Genomic DNA, 27375 nt, shown 5'->3' on the forward strand with positions numbered 1-27375 from the left:
CAGTCTAGGGTCAATTTCATGGCGGTTAGGATTACAATTCAATTTGGTTAACAAATATGCTTCAATTTGTTTTAGGATTTGGGTCTAGTTTGGTTTAAAATTACAATTTAGTTTATTTTAGTATTAGGGGTAGAGTTCAATTTGATTTACGGTAGAATAAGGTTTAGAGTAAGGGTTCAATTTTTCTTAAAGTTAGGATTATTGTTCAATTTCATTCAAGGTTAAAATTGCAATTAAATTAGGATTATGGTTATAATATTTTTTGTTATTGTTAACACATTCATTTTGCTTAGGCATAAATATAATTAAAATTAAAAATATAGGTGGTTTAATGCATCAATTCATGTACTTAAAGTGTCAATTTATTGGAAATGGTTATAATTCTTATGTTTTTTAAGCAATTCGAATGGTATCTTCACTTCAATGAACTTGATCGCAAGACTCCATTCTCAAATGATTTGTGTCACTCTATCCTTCTTAAATCTATAAAATCTTAATAGATGATTGTTATTTAACAATTTTTTTGACATGGGACAATTGATATTGGGAATTATTATTTCTAAAATATCTTATACGTTCTTAGATAGGTAAAGATTATACTTTTGTATATTAGCTCATTGGTAAAGATTATATGTTAGTAAATAAGAAACTGTAGAAATAATATAAAAAAACTAGATATATATCATTTATAAAAATATATGTACTATATTTGAGTTACTCTTTTTAAGAGTATAGTATATGTGTAACTCAAAGTGTTGTTTCCAAGATTGTATCCATTCATGCACTTACATTGTTTTTGAAAAGGACATAATGCATATATACAAAACCTACATTGTGTTTGAAAAGGACATAATGCGTATATACAAAACCTACATTGTTTTTGAAAAGGACATAATGCGTATATACAAAACCTACATTGTTTTTTAAGAGGACATAATGCGTATTATACAAAACCTACGTTGTTTTTGAAAAGGGCATAATGCATATATACAAAACCTACATTGTTTTTGAAAAGGGCATAATGCATATATACAAAACCTACATTGTTTTTCGAAGGTTTACATCTATATAACCTAGATTATAGTTTTGAGGGCAATATATTCATACTATACAAACCAAGCCAACTACCACTTTAATCAATTCGCTCATATATACGTGTTTTCCGTGAAGACTCCCACTTTGAAATTATGAAATTGTTAGCCTTTTGTTGTGATTTAACCATTATGTTGTGATTCTAAAAATCATGTATACCTGAAAAAAAAATTAATCATTAATTTAAAATCTAAATAAGGTTGGAGTGACTTCCAATATTCACGCTACAAAAAATAACTTCTAATCTTAGAGATTTGAAATATATGTTTTCAAATGTACAGTTAAAGATGGATTATTAAATCACATAAACCTGCAACTAGTATAAGAAACATTTTCATGATTTTAAGTATATAATGAAATTTTTAAATGTATGAATTAGATCTAACTTAAATGTAAAAAATTTAATGTTAGTTTTGTTTGTTTTACGCAGAAGATGCAAGGGGTTATATATAAAATAGCAGAGGAGACACAAACGATTTTGTTAGATGATGTAATTGCAATTGCTTAGCAAGTCGCAACCCAGCATGATGAAAGCAATTGCAGGATATGTATAGAAATATGCAGAATTCATTTGTTGGAACTTCAATGCAATGCAATTAGCAGTACTAAAGCCAATTCCAACACCTTTTCCCAGCAACTCCCATTTACCAGAATATGGTCATTCATCACAGCATAAATGAAGTGTAATCTTGTCACAATGCTACAGATTTAAACGCCCTATGAGGCAGTTTCGGATAAAAACAAAAAATTCTGAATCTTAACATATATTGGTTGTGGAGGGGTTTTCCAATACAATTGTAAATGCTCCTAGTCTGTTTCAGGTCATGGAGAGAATATATTACAGTCAACCCACCTTGGTGAAATACAATTCAATTATGCCTGTGTACTCTCATTTTGGTGATGCCAACAATTTGCAAGCACTGTATGAACAGTGCAGAGTTTTTACTGGATGCAGATACCTACAAGCATCTGAATTTAGGATTTGGGAAAGCTCAGATGTTTCTTTTAAAAAATGACATCTAGTGGTATGATGCCAAATCTTTCCATGCTAGAATCTGTAATCGAAGGGTATTGTAAACCTCAGTGTGAAGATGCGATTGGGCCAATATTCAGGAGCTTCGCCCAGAGATACAAAGGCATTTGGACAGAATGAATGAAACACTTCAATTAAGGAGGATGGTTTGTGACTAATAATTCGTTGCCACTAGAATATAATGATAGAGGAAGTGAAACAAACAAGATATCAAAAAAAAGAGCAGGCTTGGGTTTTACCAGATAACTCATCAGAATAACATGAACACCAGGGCACTCGTAGCGGTACACAAAATAGAACCCTTTGCATGGCTGTTTGCTGCTGAATCAACCTAGAATATACACGGATACAGATACGGTCCACAAGGATCAAGGTTTCCAATGAAAGAAGAAGCATTGAATAAACTTAACTGGCCGCCATTAGGAACAAGGCCAAAAAGATTATTTTAGTATAAATCTATGGCAGACTCTATTTCTACTCTAAATCTTCTGGGAATTCCTCCAGTTAAATGATTCCATGATATGTTAAGATAATCCAGAATTGCATTTCAATTAGTGTAGAAGGAACTGGACCAGTAAGCTCATTGCTACTCAAATCTACTATTGACAAAAGAAAGAACAAAAGTAAGAAATATCAATTGAGAATTAAGGAATCATTAAAATAAGGTACAACAAGCATTAATACAACCAGTCTACAGAAACTAATTTAAGGATCAACACATGCATTATAGTGGGTGTAAGAAGACGAGTATTCCTCCAACTAATATGACATCACACTGACACTCAACCAAAGTAAGAAGGTTGCAAATTTCCCTTGCTATATAGGGACTTATAATTGGAAGAGAAAGGCTGAAATGAAAGGAGATAAGAACAGGGAAAGGATGCTAAAATCACATATTTGAATATATAAATTTGCTCAACCCGAATTGATAGCCTACGATACCAACATTTTGATCTTCTCTAGGATCTTAAGTTGATTATGCTACTTTACAGAAAGTCATATTTGGGTTCTGAGAAAATATACCATTGCCTTCGACTGATTCACACCCATCAAAGTAGATCAATAGGATCTTGTACTAGTACACCTAGCTTATAACAGTTGTAGTGCCCTAAAAGTGTCTCTAGTGGCTTATATCAGTATAAAACTCAACTCAGAACATTTTCTTTGTAAAAGTAAATCTATGTCCCAAAAAGAAAACCAAAGCTAAAGTACATTGTAATTTTTTTTTAAGTTCTTAACTCAAATCAGTTAAGTTTACTTACAAATTTGCAAATGCAAAGTGTGACATTAAGAGAAAAAAGACCTCAAATCAATTCAGTTGTAAATGTAGATCAACAACCCGTTCAGTTGCAATTGTATATTGATGCCCAAAAATTCCTAATAGAAATAATTTTATTTGGAATTATAAACCAGATCCTTGTATATAAGGGAAACGGCTATCCAGCCCTAGAATGCACCAATGTTTCAGTTATGGTATATAAGAATAACTTATGCATACTTCTACGTTGGTAAATTCTAGGGACTGGATAGCCATTTCAAAATATAAGACCCTCCGAAAAAATTATTTTTCTTTCCTGTAGACTCGAGTAAACACCTAAACTAGAATAGGTTTACTTTGTAAATTTAGAGAGCTTGAGAAAATATAGTGGTTCAAAATCCACAACTAGCAGGATGTGTCACTTGATTTACAATTCACATTACAACTTGATTTACACCATTACAATAGAGAAATAAGGCACAACAGTAAAACCACCATGTTATAGAGAAGATCTGTAATGAATGACCACAAAACTACTGGCAATTGTAATGGAGAAGATCCAGAGATATGACCACTGCATATGCAACAATGAAACTACTGGCAATTGTAACAGAAGATCCACAAGATGCCCCGCAATCATTGCCAATATTAATAGCAAGTAACCACAAAGCATGGCATAAAAAGCATTGCCAGTGTTAAAAGAAGAGTAGAAATACATGCATTGCATCATATGTATGATAAGAGTGAAGATCCAATAGGTGTAACCACTAAACCACTGGTGATATTAGGACAGGAAAATGCATGTTTCATGCCCATAAATGCGCATTGATCATGCCCTTATGCATTTGCTTCATGTCACGTCTATATACAAGGCTACATGTTATGAAAACTACTCTTACCAAGACGCTTACTTCATATAGGCACCGCAAGCATATTAATTCAAGGAGGATTTCACAAGAGATATGTTGATTCTGGTAGAGCACGCTATTAGTAGTTTGTCCAAAGGCAGTAGATGACATTGATGCATTCCAATGTAATGATAATGATCTTATCTGCCAGCAATGAAAATATTTTTTTACCGTCTAAAAAATTGTTTGACAGATTTCTAAGCACCTGAAAGTTGTCTGAAAATGGTTTATCTATTAGTAAAGTTGTTTTGAGTTGTGAGACAAGGTTTGGTAAAGTTGTTTTGAGGTGTGAGACAGGGTGAGACAAGGTTTGGTAAAGTTGTTTTGACGTGTGAGACAGGGTTAGTGGTGAATTGGAGATTGGCATATCCACTTAGAAAGCCTATCAGCTAACAAGCTCCCTTGTATGCTTCAATACCATAATGGAATTACAAGATTATGATATAAATTCTTTGGAAAACTATTCGCCTTGGTTAACTGATAGTACGTACTTATTAAAATAAGATTTTATTTATTATACAATGGTCATCTTAGTTGTCATCTTAAATTCATTTTATTTAGAGTCGTCTCTATTTTTAGATGACTTGTAACTCCTGTTAACAATTGTTTCTTTTTAGAAACACCATCTTGTAAGCTCTATTTAAGAAGTGTCTACATTGAATACATCGATTATTGGAGCAATTAATTTTTCATGGTATCAAAGCAGAAGTCAGTCATCTAAGTCTAACTCCCTCACAGGGGGCTTAGGATTTTGGGAGGACCTTTTTTTCAGATTCAAGGATTTCAGAAAATCATGTGTGCCTGCGTGAAAAGCTTGATTGTGAAGAATATTTTCTTTTTGAAATTTTTTTAGGGTTTCTAATTCGTGATTTTCTAAATTGCGTGAGATCTCGCAGAAGGGTGCTGAAGGTTGTAGTATGTTTTCTCTGCTCACGTGTCTATGTTTTTCGGGACCTAACCGCGTGCAAAGGTTCTGTGAAGGGTTTTTGTTTGCAGATTTTTCTGTACTAGAAGATGTTGGCATTTTTTTTCTATGCTTCGCATGAACAAGAATCACACAATTCTGCATTTTTTGCACCAATCTTAAGCCGCGACCTGGTTTTCATCAGTGCAATCAATTTCATGGGTGCATCAAGCTTATGATTCACAGCCACGAAAGTATTTTTTTTCTTCAGGTCGTTTTTTTGGCAACACGATTTTTGCGTCAGATTTTTTTTGAGCCGCACCGTTTTCAGAAACGATCACTTTCACGTCAGACTTTCTGAGTTTTTTGGCCCTTCAAGGGCACACAACTAGGGTTTCGGTTTCAGCACCTCTGCATCATGTTTTTTTGGTGTGATTTTCTGCACAGGAATCTTCACATGGACAACTGTTTTTTTGGCACCCATTTTTTGGCATGCATGGGGCAATCTATTTTTGGCGGCCAATAGGGGAAAGGACCCAGTAGTTGTGCACCCTAACTTCGCGCTTCTCAAAATCCTATGTGGAAATTTCAAATCAGTCCGATTTTTTACAGCAGCTTACTTGGCAAGTCCCCTGCTTATAACTAAGGTTTCAGGGCCACATCATCAAAATATGATGCCACGTCAGCATGCTTTTTGCCAAAGTGTCCAAAACAGCCCAAAAAAAGTGAGACCAACAAGTGTGCAAAAGGGCCCCAATACTTGTGCAGCTGATGTGGCATCACATGATTGGTTACTTTTCACAACAAATGGTATATTTCATTCAATTATTGGTACTTATCATACAACTATTGGGGCAATGTTATACAAAGGTTGGACATTAAATCAACAAGTATGGGGTATTAAATCAACAACTTCTATCACAAGAATTGGAATGTGCTCAACTACTGGGTCCTTTCCCCTATTTGTTTTTTTTTTGTTTTGTTTTGTTTTTATATTGATTTTTTCCTAAGAAAATCATGGGCAAATTTTATAATTTTTCTCTTAAAAAAATTTTCAGTTTTATAATTTTTGTCCACAAAAAAATATTTCGGGTTTTATAATTTTTAACCTGAAAAAATTATTTTTGCTTTTTTTTAATAATTTTTTTGTCTTTAAAAATATTATTCTGGGTTTTCACAATATTTTCCTAAAAATTGTTTGTGAATTTTCACGATTTTTTCCTAAAAATTGTTTGTTTGGGGTTTTAGATTTTGTCGTCAATAATCATCTGTAATTGGTGGCATTCACATGGGATGTTGTCATTCCTAAGTTTTACCCTTTTTTCCACAAAAACGATGATTTGTAACCTCAAATTTAAGAGTTTGATGATTTTTCCCACAAAAAAGGTGGTATCTTGCAGTCTATTTTGGGCATCACTTGGAGTTGTTGGGGCAAACATCTACAAACGTGGTATCTTGCAATCAGTTTTGGACTTGATAGAGCAAACAGTGCTCAATGCTCATCTACAAAAGTTTTTGCGGTTTTTGACAAAATCATGTTTGTTGCTCTTTGGAAGGTTTGCCAATTTTTCCTCAAAACCATGTTTTCGGGTTTTTTTTGGCTCAATAATTCATGTGTGACAATTCTGTAATTCACATGTGAGAGGTTAGATCAGGTTGGACAAATTTTGGTACTCTTGGTCATTAACATTCTACAAATCCTGGGTCTCCTCAACAACAAAGTCAACTGAAGAGAAGGGGCAACCTTCTTTGCATTTGTGATCAAAAGACCTACAATGTCTTATGTGGTATTGAGTATGATGACCATTAAGGAGGGTATTAAAATAACATTTTATTTATTCTATAATGGTCATTTTAGTTGTCATCTTAAGTTCGTCTTAAGTCCATTTTATTTAGAGCCATCTCTATTTTTAGCATGGCTTGTAACTCCTATTAATGATTGTTTCTTTTTAAAAACATTGTATTGTAAGCTCTATTTAAGGAGCCATCATCTACATTGAATACATCAATCATTTAAGCAATTAATTTTCACTTCTTACAAGATAAACTCAAAGCTAAAAATGACTATACTTCTTGTCCTAACTGACGGTAGGTTTTATTTCCTAAAGCATCCTACAGGGAAAAGAGAACAATTTCAAAATAGCTTTACCTAGTTTAAAACTCTCCCTTTACAATAATTCATGGATTGTGAGAATCTGATGAAATTAATCTATTAGACTCCTTAAATTTATAAAATCATGCAACTAGAGAAAATAAATTAAACATAAACAGGAGTACTTCCAACTAAATGTCATTAATTAATTATTTTTGTTTTAATGATATTGTATTTGTTGGTTTTTGTAACTAGGTAGAAAAATAAAAGTTGAATTCTGATTGCCGAAGGCAACATTAGAATTCAACTTAAGTAATAGGGCTGGACCCATTCTTAATATGTGGCGTGTGAATTAGTTATGTATTGTTCATTTGTAATGGGTTGGGCCCAATAACCATACGTTGTATTATGACAAGACCATTTCCTAACGTGTGGACCCATAAATGTTCACACGCAACACATTATGTATTCCTCCACATGAAACGTGTGAAACACACACCTTAATGTAACGTGTGGACTTATTTGCATTTTATGTTGGCGCCAAAACAATAAATGGCTGACCTAAGGTCAGACCAAAATAAGGCGATGCCTCATATATATGTGCATTCAATTGAAGGGAAAGAATCATCATTTTTGGTGCTGCGAAATACTTCTGATGTAGTGTGAAATACTTCTGTTGGTGGTGCGAAATATTACAGTCTACTGCAAAGATAGCAAACAAGTTGAAGCCCTTGAATCACACACAAATCTGCTGTTATGAGAAAAGTTTGTTTTCAGCTGATAATTGTAACCTAGCTGGGTTGTTATTGTACTTACAATTCACTATAACACAATCAGATCTAAGGATCTGTTGTTGCTGAGTTTTTCCTCCAAGAGGAAGGTTTTCCCAAGGTATTTGTGTCTCTGTGTTCATTTTGTTTATCTCTATTTATCAGCAAACAATCTAATTAGGAGCTAATTCTGATTTCTGGGTTCTTATATTAATCTGAAAGGCTAATTTCAATATGGCATCAGAGCTCTAGGTTCGTATAGAGGTTGTGATCAGATTTGTGCTCCTATCTAACCTGCTGTTCAAAGGTTTAGTCCTCGTGGCTTCTTATATCAGGGTTGAAGATAGGTTGGAAGGTCACACAAATTACTCTTCTTGGAAGGTCAGGATAATGATGGCATTGAATGATCTCGCTAAATATGTTGGCAAGAATGCTAAAGAACCTAAGGATGAAAGTGACAAAGAAGATTGGAAGAAGAAGGACTTCCAAGCTCAAAGGATAATAATAGACTCCATCAAAAATCACTTGGTGCCATCCATCTCCATGAAGAAGACCACTAGGGAGATGTTCACCACATTGGAAAAGATGTACGAAGTCAACAATACCAGCTACATACTTGCTTTAAGGAATCAGCTCTCTTACATCAAATTAGAGAAAGAAGAACCTGTTGCTGCTTACTTCATGAGAATCTCTGAGCTAAGAGATCAGCTTGCTACCGTTGGGAAGAACGTTGAAGACAATGACTTATCTATGACTTCCCTAAATGGTCTTCCTCCCTCTTGGGACGATTGTTCAAGGAATCAGTGCCAGAGTTGAACTTCCTAAGTTTGATTATAGATTATAGAAGGCCCACTTCAGCTCATGCCATCGGATCTAGATTTGGAAGTCTACTCAAATTTTCAAACTTTCTCCTTATTAAGGATACAAATTTGATAAATTCTATTTTAGATTTAGGATTGGTTCCAACTTTAAGTTAGGAAATTTGTTGTGGATTTATCATCTAGATAGGGTTTTAGAGGGAGTCTCATGATACTATCAAAATACCTTATTTCAGTAAATCTTATTGCTGGTTTTCTAAACTTTGTGTTTCAGCTCTAATGATGGATTTAATAGAATATGTCTAATGTATGATCTCTACTTGATTATAGCAAAGTTATTTCCTTTCTTCTATCATATTTTATGTTGAAACTAACAGGTGTTCTTGTTTTATTCTATGATACACTGGGTGTATCATCCACCCTCTACGGAGTGTAAGGTGGTAGTTCTCTCTCACCCTGTACGAAGTGCAAGGTGAGTTCACCCTCAGCAGTGTGGCAAGTCGTTCTTCTCAGTGGAGAAGCTTATTGTATCCTCTGCAGTTGCGCATGATTCATGTTGTATGTTTATGTATATATCTAAGTATTCATTCTTGCAGGAATGCATAAGGAAAGGTCTCTTTCTTCCTTGTGGATGTGCATGATGAAAGATCATGAAATTCTGATGATATATGCAGGTCCCAGGAAAGTGTGAAGCTATGAAGTTTTGGATTCATCCTTTGCAAGCATTGCAAGAGGAATTTCATGGAAAGGTCCATATTGTGTAAACTTGTGTTCAAATTGCATATTGTATGTATTACTTAGGGCTGGGCCCTAATCATGTAATCTGGTTGAAAGATTCTGATTATGTATTTATTTTCCTCCCTAGTTAAGAGGGAGTGTTGGTTTTTGTAACTAAGTAGAAAAATATAAGTTGAATTCTGATTGCCGAAGGCAACATTAGAATTCAACTTAAGTAATAGGGCTGGACCCATTCTTAATATGTGGCGTGTGAATTAGTTATGTATTGTTCATTTGTAATGGGTTGGGCCCAATAACCATACGTTGTATTATGACAGGACCATTTCCTAACGTGTGGACCCATAAATGTTCACACGCAACACATTATGTATTCCTCCACATGAAACGTGTGAAACACACACCTTAATGTAACGTGTGGACTTATTTGCATTTTATGTTGGCGCCAAAACAATAAATGGCCGACCTAAGGTCAGACCAAAATAAGGCAATGCCTCATATATATACGCATTCAATTGAAGGCAAAGAATCATCATTTTTGGTGCTGCGAAATACTTCTGTTGTAGTGTGAAATACTTTTGTTGGTGGTGCGAAATACTACGGTCTGCTGCAAAGATAGCCCTTGAATCACACACAAATCTGCTGTTATGAGATAATTTGTTTTCAGCTGATAATTGTGCCCTAGCTGGGTTGTTATTGTACTTACAATTCACTATAACATAATCAGATCTGAGGATCTGTTGTTGCTGGGTTTTTCCTCCAAGAGGGAGGTTTTCCCAGGGTATTTGTGTCTCTGTGTTCATTTTGTTTATCTCTATTTATCAGCAAACAATCTAATTAGGAGCTAATTCTGATTTCTGGGTTCTTATATTAATCTAAAAGGCTAATTTCAACAGTATTCCTAACAATATCAAATACTCAACTTTAATTAGTATTTATTACCTATATCATCCAATTAATCTATTTCATAATTAAAAATTCTATTTTCTCTATTAATATATTATATATTCTATATATTAGAATAAAAAGATTTAAAATGAAGAGATTGAATTTTGTTTTATTGTATTTTATGGTAAGTTGTATACGAATGCAAACCGTGTAACTTGAATAAACTCTCCATTGGCACTCAAAATTTAGAATTTCAAATGCTTGATATAAAAAAAATTTAGAGTATGTATGTCATTTTAAAAGCAACTATTTTAATTGCATACAATAAAACCACTTTCCTAAATAAACTCAAATTTAAACCTTGAAGAGTTTGTGATAGCCCACTTATACCACAAACTAACCATTCATATTTTCAAAATGAAATTATATTTACTCAAATATGTAGATAACTCCCTTTACAACTTTCATCCCGCCTGTAAGAAAAATAAAATGGCTCACGTGTTCAGAAAAATTTGAGTTATATATGATTCTAAAATAAAAACTTTTGAAGAGTAAATTGCTACCATAAAAACATCAAATATTCATTTTGTTGAATAGGATAAAAAGGACAAACCCAGAGCTCATAATTAGGTAATGTTCTGATTGAATTAAATATATTAACATGAATGCACTAGTTTACAAGAGCTAAATTTTTATCATAAATCTTCTTGTTATCATTCATTTGATATGCACAATGATCTCTTATATCTTCTTCTTCTAAAGAAGTGCTACTCGAGGATACTATGCACTATATTCAATAATAAAGCATCAAAGTTTAACTCTCATAACATGATGAAAAGCAATCTGAATTAAATTCTGCTTACCTTAAGATCATACTTTCTCTTTTTAAAAAGTTGTGAAGGCACTTCTGCGTGTTCATTTAACATCATACTTTCTCTTTCTAAGATCATACTTTCTCTTTCTAGAAAGTTGAAAAGACACTTGTGCATGCTCTTGCTGCTTCCCTACTTCCTTACATTCTTCTTCCTCTCCAATGAATGTTGTACACAACTTGTCTAGATTTCTAGCCTTGAGGAGCTCCTCTAGCTCCTTGTTTCTTTTTGACAAATTCTGATTTTCTGATTGAGCTATAGTTAATGCAATCTCCACCTTACGACTCTCATCACAAGGTTCATTAAATTGGGCTCTCGAAGTGGCCAGTATATCTCGACAACTCTTTAAACGTGAACTAATGTCTTCCATCAAAGGCCTAGAATTCTCTTCCCCCATTTCTAATTAAGTCTACAACCTGCAATTTAACACCAATTAAGACGACAGATATTAGTGCTCACATCTATTCATACTATAGCAAGGTACCAATGAAAATAGCATGAAATCATATTAATTAGCAAGCGTCAAAAACTTTGTTGCAAAGCTTGGCATTATGTTTCAATCTACTGTGCAAAAATCTCTGCGACTTTTAGGCTTTTTCCCAAGACCTCAAGAAAGCAGCAGGAAAAAATATCACCTTCCATGTGTGAGTTGATGTTTTTATCCTGAACAAAGGCGCGCTCTTCAAAACTAGCCACTTCTAATAATCATAGCACACGAGTTTTGTATTTTTATCTCTCTTTACTTCTATGGCAGTTTTCTAAAGTTTCTCTCTTTAACTCACTCAATCAGCTATTAACCTGTTCAGAAATTTATGACTCCACCTCTCTGTTGTCAGTGCATGTGCACAATAAAACAGTAACTTTATCCCTATACTTATGTTTTCGAATTTCTTAAATTTTAGCTGAGAAAATAAACATTACAATCAAAACAAGTGCCACCTAGTGGCGTGGCGAGTATTTGCCACTGTAGGATTATAGTAATATTACTTTTGATATCAATGATCTTTCACATAGTAGCTTAAAGTTATAGTAAAGGAATAGTTTGTTTCAAATTAATTGTTGGAAGATTAGTATTTCTAGGTGATGTTAGTTTCAATATTGATTCATAGCAACAACAAGTGCAAGTAATATAGTTGAAATTGTTGAACAAATAATTAGTATTATAATTTTTATCCTATTTCTAATTTAGCTAATTAAAATCTCACTTTGAATTAATTAAATATATTATAATTAATTGTAATTATAATCTTAATTTATTTTTTAAAATTATGTAATTTACCTTAAAGGTAGTATTAGATCTATAAAAATGAACATTTTGTTGTTGAAGCTATTTTTATGTACCCAAGTGGCCAAAGTATCTATGATGGACTAGGTTTGTGGTTGATAGAGATAATTAATAGTTACAGATGCATATTCAAACTGTAGACATAACCTGAAACGGGATCTCTAATAGAGTTTAAAAGATGGTGACTTAAAGTGTATAAAAATTCACTCTGAAATTGCACCGACCTTCATTGATTGGTGAGGTGAAATGGTGTACAATTTTGGATGGTAGAACACAGGACTTTAGGCACTCAATTGTCCAATCCATGTAGTTACATCTTCCTGAAGTGATTGAGAGAAGAGGCCAACTACCTTTCTACACTCAATAGTCTAATTATGTAATCATGTCTGCATATGCTTATTCAGTTAGCAGCTAGTTCAGTGAGTGAAGATTGGACAAAGATTTGATGCATTGAAGAAAAATTTCTTGTGATTGTGTAGGTACATTTCTTATGATTTTCTTTGCATTTTTATGGGAACTGTAACATAAAAGAAAATATGAGAGACTTCCGAATTCACTTCAGATAGAGGGATAATAAATAATGTTTAAGATGAGCCTACATGAGTCTAGTACAGAATCATGTAAGCAGTGCATAGAAGGGAAGAGCAAGGACACAGGAAAGATACATTTGGTTTCAACTTTGAGATTTGACAATCAATGAAAGCAAAAGAGAGCTTCAGGTATTTAGAAGATGCTCTGCTTCTACGGTGGGATAATCTTTGTATCATTGTTATCTTACTCTTGATTATGACTATTGAGTCCTATGACAGATCGATGTAAATAACCTCTACCGTCTATGAGTAAATGTAAGTATAATGTAAAAGAATGTTTCCACATTGCCAAACTAAACTTGCAAGTTTACCCACGTTTTATAATAAAAACTCCAATTACTATATTCAGGTGTAAATGTGGCAGAAACACATATAATTGCTAGATAACACATGTTTGAAATGTAGAAGAGGAAAATTGAGATGTAAGATGACGCAAAAGAAATCAGAGAGTGGTGCTAAGGCTCTGTTAATACTAAAGTGTCATAAGCTGCATAGAAGGTTGTTGCTATAATATTACTACACTTTAATTTTCCTTGAGGCGCAAGTGATGGAAGTTTGTGACATAAATTGAGTCATAGGAGAGTATGAGGGGCATTCTTCATTCTCTTTGGGAAAAAAATTTCATACTCCAAAATAGATTCTTCAACCTTCGATTTTTGTTCTTTCTATATTTCTTGCACGAAACTTATGATTAAAAAGGCTCTAAATCTTGTAAAAGAGATGTGCAAAGTGGCTCTGGTTCCTGACACTTTCACATATAATACGTTAATTGATGGGTATGCTAAACTTAGCAATATCTGGAAAGGGTTCGACCTGCTTGAAGAGATGCAGGTAAAGAGCCTTGCACCAAATGTTGTGGCATATGGTGCATTGATAAAGAATTGTGTAAAGAAGGCAAGATGGGTGAAGCTGAAAAACTTTTGAAAGAGATGGTAGATAGAAGTGCTGCACCGGATGAACAAGTGTAAAACAAATTGATTGGTGGTCACACTGCATTAGGTAATGTGGACGAAGCTTTCAGGTTGGAGAAGGAAATGCAGAGAAATCGCATAATGCTAAATGAGTCTTAAATTTGAGCTTCACAAGGAAAACAAGATGTTAGCAGCAGAAGATCGTTGGAAATATGTTCTCAATGAGAGCATTCTTACTCATGATTAATGATTATAACATTTAAAATGAAGAAGAAAGGCCTAAATTTTATACACATAAAAGCAAAATCTCTGCCAAAAACCAATTAAAATCCTGGACTTTTACTGAGTAAATGAAAATTCTGGTTTGGAGGCTTCCCCACATATTTAAGCTGTGAGAGAATATCTCTGAGTTATGGGATTCTTCTATATCCTTCTATCGCAGGTATGTTGTGGATAGAATTGAAATAAATCGATTTGAATTTCAGCTAACCTACTGTAAATTAATTTAAATTTTCTTAAAACTAATAATCTTGGGAACAGGATTGAATTCAACAAAAAGAAAATGCAAAGATTAAATCAAATTAAATTTGACATGAAAATTTTCCAGAAAATGGATTTAGAGAAACTATTGTAGAAAAAAGAGATGATTCCGCAAAGAATCATATCAGTTTAGTTGGGGTTTTATAATAATATAGTTGAATTGCTTAAGTCAGTGGTTTAAAATAACTATTTGTAGAGAGTGTTTGATATTGGTTAAGTGTGAACATCATTGCTTTAGAATTATTTTGTTATACCTTGGTTCATGCATTGTCAATCCAAATACGACAGCTTGGATATCTTTCCCCGAAATGAATTAGTTAAGTGTGTAAGGGTTTTGGCATTAGTGTCTTCTTTGCATGAATTAAATGCTATGTTACCGGGTTCGCCTCTAGGCCCCCCTGGTACGGGTCCTGGTTCGACCAGGTCCATGGTACGGGTCCGGTTCGAACTGGGTTCGAAAAACACCCAAAGTGGGTTCGACCAGTTGAACCCGGGTGGACCCAGTCGAAACCGGGCGGCTAGGTGGCCCGTAAAGGCAAAAAATAATGCAAATTTAATTTTTTTTTCAATTCCGCCTTGTAAAAAGTGAAAGTTATAACCTAAAATTGACTTCTAAAACATTTTATTAACTCATTTCACCTCATTTGTGTTGCAAACAAAAGTTTTATGAGAGCAGGTTGAAGAAAGGGTGAACAAAATTTGGCTTCCAAGATCAAAGAGGAGTTGAAGACTGATTTTTGAAGCTTCAACAAGTGTTGCAGCGTCATTTCCATACATTTTCAAGCTTCCATTGGCTGCAAGAGGGTAGGTTTTTAAACATTTTTTTCCAACTATTTTTGTTTCACAAATTGTCAAACATGAAACTTGAATTTTTTTTCATTATTTAGTTTTTATTTTTGAATATGTTTATATTATTTCTTGCCATAGGAACTAGAATGGCATCTACATCTTCCTCCATTGGCAATGAACAAATAATTGCAAAACAAAGAAATGATCCAAATTCTCCCTTATGGAAATATGTAGACATTTATAAAACAACTTCCGGGAGGTGGGGGATTCCGTTGGAAATGCCATGGATGTGATATTGAACGTAATAGTTCACATTATCGGGTGGTAGGCCATTTGTGTGGAATAAAAGGAAGAGGCATCAAAATATGCCCTGAAAAAAATGGTAAACCTATACCAGATGAGACAGTGATGAAATATATTAGGGAGCATGAGGCGGCAGAAGAGAGGGAAGCCCGTAGATTGAACCAAACCGCATCAAAGAAAACAAAAGGAATGCAAGGCCCTTCTAATCCTAGTATTGTAGTAGAAGACCACCCCTTCTTTGCCACAAATGAATCTCAAAGTGAACCACCCTTGACACGTAAAAGAACAAAGGGGCCTTTAGAAACCGCATTCCAAAATGAGAGTAGAGACAATGCTGACGAAGATATAGTAAGGTGCATTTATGCAAATGGGTTGTCATTCAATGTTGTTCGCTCCCCATATTGGAAGCAAATGATAAAAAATGTTAATGAGGCTCCAAGAGGGTATAAGGGCCCCGATTATGAGAAGGTACGTGGAACATTATTGGAGAAAGAGGTGAAGAGGGTTGAAGATGCATTGAAACCCATAAGGGATTCATGGGTTGAGACAGGTGTAACAATTGTTTCAGATGGGTGGAAAGATGTTAAAAACCGTCCCTTGATCAATGTCATAGCGGTGTCCCCTAAAGGGGCAATGTTTTCGAGAGCTGTGGATTGTGAGGGCCAAATACAAGATGGCCAATTTATTGCAGAAATTCTCATCTCTACCATTGAGTTTGTGGGACCCCGCAATGTTGTCCAAGTCATAACGGACAATGCAAAAAATTGTAGAGCTACTGGTTTGTTGGTTGAGCAACGCTATGATCACATCTTTTGGACACCTTGTGCGGTACATTCACTCAATCTTATGCTACAAAGGATTGGGCAAAAAATAAAATGGATCAAAGATGTGTATGCAAAGGCTAAGGACATCCAAATGTTCATCACAAACCACCACATGTCTCAAGGGATTTTTAGAACCTATTCGAATTTGGAGCTATTAAAGGTAAGTGAAATAGTAATTTAATTTTACATTTTCTGATTTTTTTCAATTTTCAATGTTCATAATATCATTGTATAAGCTATATTGTGTATTCTTCTTTAAAGTTTGGCTTTATTTTTTAATCATTTCGCATTAATTTGTGTTATAGGTTGCTGAGACCCGTTTTGCATCAAACACAATCGTCTTAAGACGACTTGTGAAAGTTAGAGTGGCACTATGCAATATGGTGATCAACACCAATTGGACTGTATGGAAGCAAAGTAGCACTAAGAGGGCAGAATAAATTAGGGATAGAATATTGAATGAGAAATGATGGGATCTTGTTACATATCTCTTAAGTATCACTGAGCCCATCATGAGCATGATTCGCTATACAGACATGGATAGGCCTTGCATAGGTGAGATTTATGATGGCATTGACTCAATGCTTGAAAAAATAAAGGTCACTATAAATGAAAAAGAGAATGATCCTCAGGAGAAATTCTTCATAGAACTGGAAGTACTATAGCAATCAGTTTCTTGATAAACCAGGAAGGATTCCACCATGGAGAGATCTAGAAGTATCTGATGGGTACAAGGCAGCATTTCTTACACTATATCCCGATGATGATTTGCGAGATGTTGTTACAAATGAGTTCATAGAATTCGCAAATGGGAATGGTCTAAGTGTTGATGCACTTCGTCATAGATCCAAGAAGGATGCTCATAGCTGGTGGTACTTCCAACACCTACAACCCCTCGCTATAAAAGTTTTATCACAAGTAAGTTTAATTAATTAAAATTTTAAATTTACAAGTTTTAGTTTATTTATAGTTTACTTTGTCTTCATAGGTTGCTAGTTCATCTGCTTCAGAAAGAAATTGGAGCACATACTCTTTCATCCACTCAGTAAAGCACAATAGGCTGCTACCAAAAAGAGCGAAGAATTTAGTATATGTGCATTCCAACTTAAGTTGTTGTTTATAACTAGGTAAGAGGGTTCGGATTGCCTTATGGCAACATCCGAACCCACATAGGACTGGGTCCTATCCTAAAAGGTAACGTGCCCCCCAAGACAGGACCGGCCCCATATCTCCACGCCACACCAAAATATGTACCACGCAACAAATCAAATTGGCGCCAAAATGATTAAGGCCGACTTGGAGTATATGGGTTAAAAGCTCATATAAATAAAGTTAAAATGCAAACTCAATTCATTTCACTTTCAGCTCTCATGCAATCAACGAAATAGCTCTGCAATTGAAGGTGCGAAATATAGGAGAGGATTGGGCGAACTTGTTCAAGAAGATAGAAGGCATTTGGTATTCCTTGATGAAGACTTGGTGTATTTAGAAGGGCAAATCTGATATGATAAAAGGGATCAAATCTGAAGAGTCAAGCTAAGTATCGTATTGATGCAATTAAGATTGAATACATAATCTGACCTGTGGGTCTTTAGTGCTGGGTTTTTCCTCCTTAGAGGTTTTCCCAAGGTATTTGTGTTGTTCTCTTGCTCTCTTGTGTTCATTCTTGCATCTACTTGATTATGGTTTACTTAATGTTAGGAAACAATTAAATGTTAGAAATCTGATTACTGAACTAGGTCACAAATTTAACCTGGTATCAGAGCCAAGTTGTAATCAGATCTAGCATCCTGTAGCCTAGATCTTGCACCTTCTTGCTGTCACATAATGATGACAGGTTCCAGGATTGAGGAAAGATTGAAAAGGTTTTGTGATCAAAGGTTTAGCATGATCACATCTTGGTCCAGCATGCTTGAAGATCCGACTCTTCAGCGTCATTCAAAGCTAAGTACTTTTGAGTCATTGCATTCTTGATTGCAAGATATATTCAGCTTACCCAAAGGATTGAAGTATTATCGTTCGGCTGACCTAGTTCTAGGTCGTATTGATTTTATGATTCTAATTGCCTTAGTTGGTAGACTTATCTAATATAGAACATTATTTAGATATCATCATGATTTGCATATTATTATTATGTTGGACTGGTTCTATTATTGACCTTTGATCTAAAAGTTCTAAGTATCCTTGTGATGAATCCTTATATGCATTCTAAGTGAGTAGCTATGATTGGTTGAGTTATGTTTTTTTAAATGATCTTCATTCATTTCTTATTGACTTGAATTCTACTTGACATGAACAACTTATGGAGATGTGTACAATCATGAGGAGCTAATGATTGTTTGCCTTGGCATCGTTGATAAGTATACCGACTGAGGTGTAGGAATTTTATGGAGATGAACTCCTAATGAACAGATGGAGATCACTTTGACTCAATATTTTGGCCTATGTGTAATTTTACTAATAGGTGTTCCTGATAGAAAAGTTTAGTTGAAAGATGATCTACAATCATGCTCGTAGTATGCAAAGGTTAATGCTAGACGAAGAAACTTATGTCTATTGTCTATTACACAGCCTTGTAGTTCGTTTAATATAGATCTTCTTCATGTGCCTTTTGATGTATGGGATTCTTCTACTATCATAAACTACCTTGAGATCTGTTTGGTTTTGATCAAGTATAAAATTGTGCTTGACGGTTAATAAAGAGTATAACTAATGAGTATTTTATTAATATCATTTTGCAGAATGATGTTGTTGTTAGATCAATTTTATCAATGCTCACTTGTTTTGATTTACTTCTGACTGAACTGAAAATAGATGAACTAATGGACATTATGGCTGCATTCAGTCTTTGGTCTTTTCTATGTTCTTCCTTCTGAGTTGAGTGAACTATTACTTTCGTTTATTGTTACATCAATAAGTTGTTCTAGTATTTTTGAAATATTCTCAACCTTCAAATCTGACCATTGATGTGAAGAATGAGATCTACTAAATGTTTTATGAAGAAGTTATGTTTTAGGGCAAATCTTTCTTGTTTGGTTTTGTAATACCAAAGATAATGATCAACTATGGACCTTAATGGAATCTTGAGTTCCGATAATTGTAGATTCATCACTTCTCCTATAAAGAGGTTGATGGGGCACAGTTGGATGATTTGTGAGGTTCTTGTGCTTACTCTATCGTCTGTTCCAAGATATTGAATTTATATCTTGTCTTACTAACGTTGCAAAATGTTGCTATTCATTGGCTGAAACTATTTTCTACAAATTTGTGATTCTATTTTGTGATTCCCCTTTGAAAGACTTCGCAATTGATTTCTTAGGATTTTCGTTTTTCTATTGATGACATTTGATTGGCAATCTTGTTGTGTAATCTCTTGATGGAATTTATCCTCATCTTATCTCAACAATTGTGCTATGGGTCCACCTTATTGAAAGATAGATGGACAGGATCCTTGAGATTAACATTAAAGATTGATTGTGCAGAAGTTAAGGGGGAGCGCCTCCTTCTGAGTTGGTATACTCTAACTTATGTTGGTTGATTACCTTTTTATTATGAGTATTAGCATGTAATTCTTTCTTGGGTCAAGCATTTTCAATTTCATTATGATTGAACTGCCTTGATACTTAAGTGTATGATTTCCTATCCTAGAGTACAGGAAATGATTGGATTTTTCAGTGGCTTGGAATGCTTCTAAAACAGGGCATACTAATTCTTCAAGGGAAATTATTGGGATGGGCATACACTCGAAGGAAGTTCAAGTGCTTTGGAAGTTGTGATTGGACACAACTGCTGCTGAGAGGGAGTTCCAGCTATTTTGGTATATCTTAAAGGGTTATGAGATTCAGGTGTGCGGATTGAAGAAAGCCCTGTATGGCCTCAAACAGGCCTCTCATGCTTGGTATGAAAGAATTGATAAATACTTGTTAAGTTTAGAATTTTGTAAAATGATGCTGACTCTAAAGTCATCCAATGATGAAATGCTAATTATACTTCGATATGTGGATGATTTATTTCTTACTGGTAAAGATGAACTTATCATTAGATGTAAGAAAGAACTAGCTTCAGAATTTGAAATGAAGGACTTAGGTTTAATGCATTATTTCCTAGGTCTAGAAGTATGGCAAAGGTCTAAACCAAATTTTTCTAAGTCAAGGAAAGTATACTATTAATATGTCTACTCCTATGGAATCTAACTTAAAGAAGTTAAGTGTTTCTGCAGCTAATTCTGATTTTGCAGATCCATCAGAGTACAGACAGATGATTGGATCACTGATGTATCTAGTTAACACTAGACCAAACATATGCTTTGCAGTGAATGCTCTCAACCTGTTCATGAGCTTGCCCAAACATGTCCATCATGTTGCAGCCAAGCACATCCTAAGATACTTGCGAGGCACAGTTGATTATGGGCTGAAGTTGCTTAGGTTCAAATTGGTCAAGAAGTGTTACGGACAAGGAAAACACTTCAAGCATTCACCCACTGCGATCTCTTGGACCTACAGGGACAGTCCTCAGTTGCATTAAGTATTACTGTAGCTAAATATATTGTTGCAAGTGTTGCATCAAGAGAAGCGGTGTGGCTTTTCAAAATTCTTGTTATGTTGTTTTGATTTATTATCAGGGTTGTATAGTGATGCCTGACAATTCAGTGTTTTATGGCAGGACAATCCTATGTTGCAGATGTTCTCTTGAAGCTTGAGATAGACTTGGATCTGCGAAGAACACCACCTTGGTTGAGAGGGATTCTCAACCTCTGTGATACATTGTGTTGTATCAACCACCCTCTGCGAGCAATGAAAGGTGGATCCAGTCTATGCTTGTGTGCGAGCTAGAAGACTATGTTATGTAGTTCCATTCTATGCTTGTGTGCAAGATGGAAGACTACAATATTCTGATTATGTCTATTCCATTTCTTGCTTGTGTGCAAGATGGAAGATTATGGTGTTACATTCTTCTTTGGGAGAAGACTGAAGTAAAGACAATGAATGATGGATATGCGGGATCGATGGCATGAAAAGACTCCATGATGTGCATGAATAATTGTGTATGTATTCATGACTTGCAAGTGTGCATGTTAAAGTTTGAAGTCATCCTCCACAGGCAGTACAAGGTGGATACTATGGAATACTTGCTCTGATACTCTCTCAGGAGTATTTGAAGTTGTCAGCTAAGTTCCGATTACAACTTAAACATTGTATGTATTACTTAGGGCTGGGCCCTAATCTTGTAATCTGGTTGTAAGATTATCACTTCATTCGGGATATGGTGCAAAGAGGCACCATTCAACTAAATTATATTAGCACAGATGAACAAGTTACAGATATTCTTACCAAACCTTTATCTAGAGTGAAGTTCGAATACTTCAGAGACAAACTTGGTATTGTGGAAAATAAAACCCTGGTTGAGAGGGATTTTCAATCTCAGTGACTCTATTTGCAGCGTTTTGATCATTCTTGGCTTGTATGCAAGAATGAAAAGTTTCCAATCTATGCTTGTGTGCTAGATGGAAAATTGTAATTATGTAAAGACCCGCTTGTGTATTACACTTTCTATGCTTGTGTGCTAGAACCATCCTATGCTCGTGTGCTAGGTGGAAGATGTAATTCTATGCTTGTGTGCTAGATCCATTCTATGCTTGTGTGCTAGATGGAACTCTAAAGGTTCAGATTATGTATTCTCTTCTTCCCTAGTTAAGAGGGAGTGTTGTTTATAACTAGGTAAGAGGGTTTGGATTGCCTTAAGGCAACATCCAAACCCACATAGGACTGGGTCCTATCCTAAAAGGTAACGTGCCCCCCAAGACAGGACCGACCCCATATCTCCACGCCACACCAAAATATGTACCACGCAACAAATCAAATTGGCGCCAAAATGATTAAGGCCAACTTGGAGGATTAAAAGCTCATATAAATAGAGTTAAAATGCAAACTCAATTCATTTCACTTTCATCTCTCATGCAATCAGCGAAATAGCTCTGCAATTGAAGGTGCGAAATATAGGAGAGGATTGGACAAACTTGTTCAAGAAGATATAAGGCATTTGGTATTCCTTGATAAAGACTTGGTGTATTTAGAAGGGCAAATCTGATATGATAAAAGGGATCAGATCTGAAAAGTCAAGCTAAGTATTGCATTGATGCAATTAAGATTGAATACGTAATCTGACCTGTGGGTCTTTAGTGTTGGGTTTTTCCTCCTTGGAGGTTTTCCCAGGGTATTTGTGTTGTTCTCTTGCTCTCTTGTTTTCATTCTTGCATCTACTTGATTATGGTTTACTTAATGTTAGCAAACAATTAAATGTTAGAAATCTGATTACTGAACTAGGTCACAAATTTAACATACGTCTTCTTTCACACAAACAACATGACTACACACAAGGGGAAACAAAGATGTGGGATATAGAGCCAGAGCATATTGATTTGGATGCTCCTACTTCTCAGCTTCTTGCATTGACACTTGATGACTCCGAAATTGAGCCAACTTATAGTGTAAGTGCAAGTGGCATTGGCTCATCTAATGTCAATGTCAATGATGATGATGAGGAGGAAGAGGAGGAGGATGAATTAGATGATCCATTTGATGATTAAACTTTAAGTTTATATTGTTGAAAGTTGAAACAATGATACTTGAATATTTTGTCATTTTGATATTAAACTTGATGTATATGATGTTATTATGGTATGATCATGATGCTATGATTACAAGTTTATGTTTGTTTTGTTGTTTATATGATGCTATGTGACATGCAAATTTTAATCCATGCTTATAGGCTTCACAAATATCAAAATATATATATATATATATAAATTACATGTTTTTGTACTAACGAACCCATACCCCTTTTCAAAATTTTGCCGTACCGGGTTCTTCGAACCTGAACCGGTAACTTAGATTAAATGCAAAACACTTAGTGACCATCAGATAGAATCAAAGTGCTCCAGAAGGGTCCTTTCTGACAAATACTTATTTTACTTAAGAAAATGAATCTCTGTTTAAAACTCCTCTGTAGTTTCTATCTTTCAATTTCTAACCTAGTGACACATGGAGGAGAACGGCTTAAAAATCTTCAGCAGGTGCAGCTGAGTAAATTTAGGAGTCTTTGAAGTGTTTGAACTAAATTACTGAGTCCCGTGAAGGCAGAGTAAATTGCAAATTTGGATACTTAATTGCTTAATTGGAATATTTATTTTTGTTTTGGTTTTTTTCCTAAATAATTAGAATGGTGGTAAGGCTCTATTTATAGTAAAGTGTGAAATTTGGTCAGAGGAGAGCCCATATGCGCTTTTGGAAATTTAGAATTCAGAGTTTGTTCTGTGTGTTTAAAATTCAGAGTTTGCGATGTGTTTCAATTAGTTAAGTTCCTGTAGGTATGCTTTCACTGCAAAACTCATTCCTTCTGTTGGAAGGTAGCATTATTGCAGGTCTTCACGAGTAATTAAAGTAGCTTTTTTCTATACAAAAGTCGCTGCATCTATTGGAAACTACTGTTATTGCAGGAGTGGTAACTTTAGTACTTGTGTGAAGGTGACTATGAAATTATTGCAAAGGAGAAGCTGTTAGGATAAACTTGATGAAGCTCTTGGTTTGACTCTCCTTAATGATCATTTGGGTGTGTAACTGGATTGATCTTGTGTGCTCACTTTTCAGGCATATGTGTATTCAATAACGAGTATTACCTTTTGTCCTATGTTACCCCAAGTTTCCGGGACAGGGACAGCAGGGAACGGGGGTACGCATATCCGGGACAGTGATTTTTTTTGTAAATTTTGGGGACGGCTAGGGGACGGCAAAGGTGTCAGCTAGATAAAAATAGGGAAAATTAAAATATATAGGGAAATTTAAAATATTCATATGAAAACATGGATAAAACATGCATATATACATTATAGAACCTTAAAATATAAGAACTAGCAGAGTTCTTATGCCAAATTTGTGTTAAATTGAGAGTGAAAGTCAAATTGCTTATAGAATTCATTGTCAAAATTGACTGTCACTATGCAGAATTTATGGGGACGACCCCTAGGAGTCCCCTATCCCGGGAACAGGGACGCCTGAAAAAAAAACCGGGGACGCGTCCCCGGGTAACGTAGCTTTTGTCCTAAAAGAAAATTGATTTCACCATCAATGTATTGTTTATAAGGATAGGTGTTACAAAGCAACTTAAACTCTAATGCATGGAGAAGGAAAGGGAAAGAAGGACTTCTATTAATGTCATGGAAGGACTGTACTAATGCAGCTATCTTAGAACAAAGAAAGACCCTTGCCAATGAGCTATTTAGGAAATGTAAGAAAAATAATTGTCCATGGTGCCAAAATAGAAAAGCCCATAGGCTACAACTTACTGTCGATTATCGTGCAATTGTATAGAAATCGTCAGTAGTGTAAAAAGGATCAAGAGGAAGTTCAAAATGTCTCTTATACAGAATACAAAAACATAGTCTAGAGACAATACTGTCGATATTGACAGGAATGTGTTCAGAAAACAATTATATATCATTTGCAGCCGATGGTTTCATGATAAAGGCACTTACAAACATGGTAAATATCAGGTGAGATTAGCTGTAGGAAACTGGATTCAATTTACTGTGAATCAAATAAGAGTCTGATTCACGATTCGTAGATCGGTTCTCAGGGGTTATAATCTAGGGGATGTTAGATATGCAATGGGCCAGTAGCAGTGCAGATAGATGCAGTGGAAGAAATCTTGATACTGTCATAGTCAAGAAGAACTATTGGAAATTTATGTTTGTGATTTGTACTAAATAGGCCCCTTATACTTTTCCGTAGCAGATTGAATAATGTAGCTTAATTTGGTTCCAATATTTTTGTTTCAGGTTCTACTGGTTCATTTATTACAAAACTAGGGATTTTCGGACAATTTTGGGGTGTCGAAAGAAGCAGAAATTTAGTTGAGGCGATTTAGAACAAGCAGAACGAATTTCAGGGTTTTGCGCAACTTAAACTGGTGAGAACGCAACTGGGTAGTTACCAAAGTGGCACGGCAAAACCTGGGTTTTGTTGTGGTCCAAAAAATTTGAACGCCCATGATGCCATTAGCAGAAACAGGGGTTTTCACCAAAAAAATGTGAAAGTTTTATTAGTAAAAACAGGGAAATGCTGGTAGCTTTCTACAATCGAATGCAAGAATTGTTGAAAGAAAAATTAACATATTTGCATGTGTACAATCATCAGATATAGGTGAAGAAAACCCTTACATTGATATTTCCTGCAGAGGTCGCTTGCTGAATGCAGAGGTCGCTTCGTGAATGCTCCGTGAACCACATATTGAACGATAGATGGACAAAAAGCTCGGAATGAGAAACGGCATGCAAGACAGCGAAGCCACAGACAAGTGGCGAGTCGAGAAGTAGCTCCATTACCCTGTAAAACAGCAACACAAAGCTCGCAAACACTGAAAAACCGTGTATAAGACCAAAAAGATCTACTCCAATCAGGCCTGGAATTTGACGGTCACCCCTACCTGTCATATGATTTTTTATGACGGTTTAGTTATTTCAATGCCTTTCATTTGACGTTTTAAGAAAAATATTAACTGTCAAAAAATATAAAATAGAAGATTGAAACCAAAATCATTGTCTTAATGACAAAATAATGATGAATTAGTAATATATGCAAAAATCTTAAATTTACTAAATAAGTTTCTAAATTAATACAATAATATAGATTAAATGATAATCAATTAATAATTACTAATTTAGTAATAATAAACATTAAAATTTTAAAATTATATATGTTATGACATGTTTCTATAACAATCTTATTAAATATATTTAAAAAATTAAATTGACTAAGTTTCTAAATTGATATATAAAAAATAGAATATATTGTAAAAAATCATATTAAAATATTTTATCAATTATATTCTATCATTTCAATTATGACAAGTTTCTAAATTGATATGAAAAAATAGAACTATTCTAAAAAATCATATTAAAATATTAGAAAATTAGAAACAACTACATCCTTCCATATTCTAAATCCTTCCATTTCAAAAATTTCTCTAAATTTGTATTTTTATAATAAACATTCTAAACTAATATATATATTTTCTACTATATTTTTTTACGGTTTATTTATAATTTGAAGTGTCATCTATACGGTTTTAGAAAAAAATAGCATGTCAATGCATACGTTCTACTAATTTTTTAAGTTGTCAAATACAGTTCAAAAGTGAAAAAACGGCCATTTTGCCTGTCAAATTCCAGGCCTGACTCCAATCATTGTAAAGACTAGCAGTTGCACGTTATTTGCGTGCAACGATAAGCCGATAGGAAGGTGTTTTCTAGGGTATGGTCTAAAGATTAGAGGGAATGATTTTTTGTCTTTATTATAATGTTAAGTTCTTATATAGAATATTAATTTAAATTTTTGAGGGTTAATTTGTATGTAAATTTTTTTTGTTTGAGTTGGATGAATTAAAAAAATTATTTACAAAATCAATAAAACATTTTCTTTAATATGTTTTTTTTCGAATCAAATTGTGTTTTTTTTTCTAAATTTGATTATGGTGAATTTGTTTTCTTTTCCATCATTTTTTTAATTTTAAAAATGATAAAAATACCATAAATATATCATTTTGAATTATATATTTTAAGTAGAGTATACAAATGGAAGTGATCTTATTTCATATTAATATTTTCTTTTATCAATTCATTAGTGTTTTGTTTTTTTAAGTATTTTCATGTGAAAGCAATGGTCAATTTTGTAATTTATGCTGATGGATGGTGAGCGTGAACATATAGC

The 27375-nt window shown here is 34.4% G+C and overlaps 1 long non-coding RNA gene across 3 annotated transcripts; it reads right to left on the reverse strand.

Annotated features, from left to right (window-relative positions):
- Positions 1 to 978: 978 nt before the first annotated feature.
- LOC131876396 (uncharacterized) lies at positions 979 to 26059 on the reverse strand. Of its 3 annotated transcripts, none has more exons than XR_009372702.1 (3): positions 25827 to 26059; positions 11362 to 11786; positions 979 to 1251 (listed from the first exon to the last, which is right to left on the reverse strand). It is a non-coding gene; the product is annotated as an uncharacterized LOC131876396 (long non-coding RNA). The 3 variants fall into 3 exon arrangements; XR_009372700.1 differs by lacking the exon at positions 979 to 1251 and adding an exon at positions 10801 to 10971; XR_009372701.1 differs by lacking the exon at positions 979 to 1251 and having other exon boundaries at positions 11331 to 11786.
- Positions 26060 to 27375: the final 1316 nt, after the last annotated feature.

This window comes from Cryptomeria japonica, chromosome 5 (genome assembly GCF_030272615.1).
Source record: "Cryptomeria japonica chromosome 5, Sugi_1.0, whole genome shotgun sequence".
NCBI lineage: Eukaryota > Viridiplantae > Streptophyta > Pinopsida > Cupressales > Cupressaceae > Cryptomeria > Cryptomeria japonica.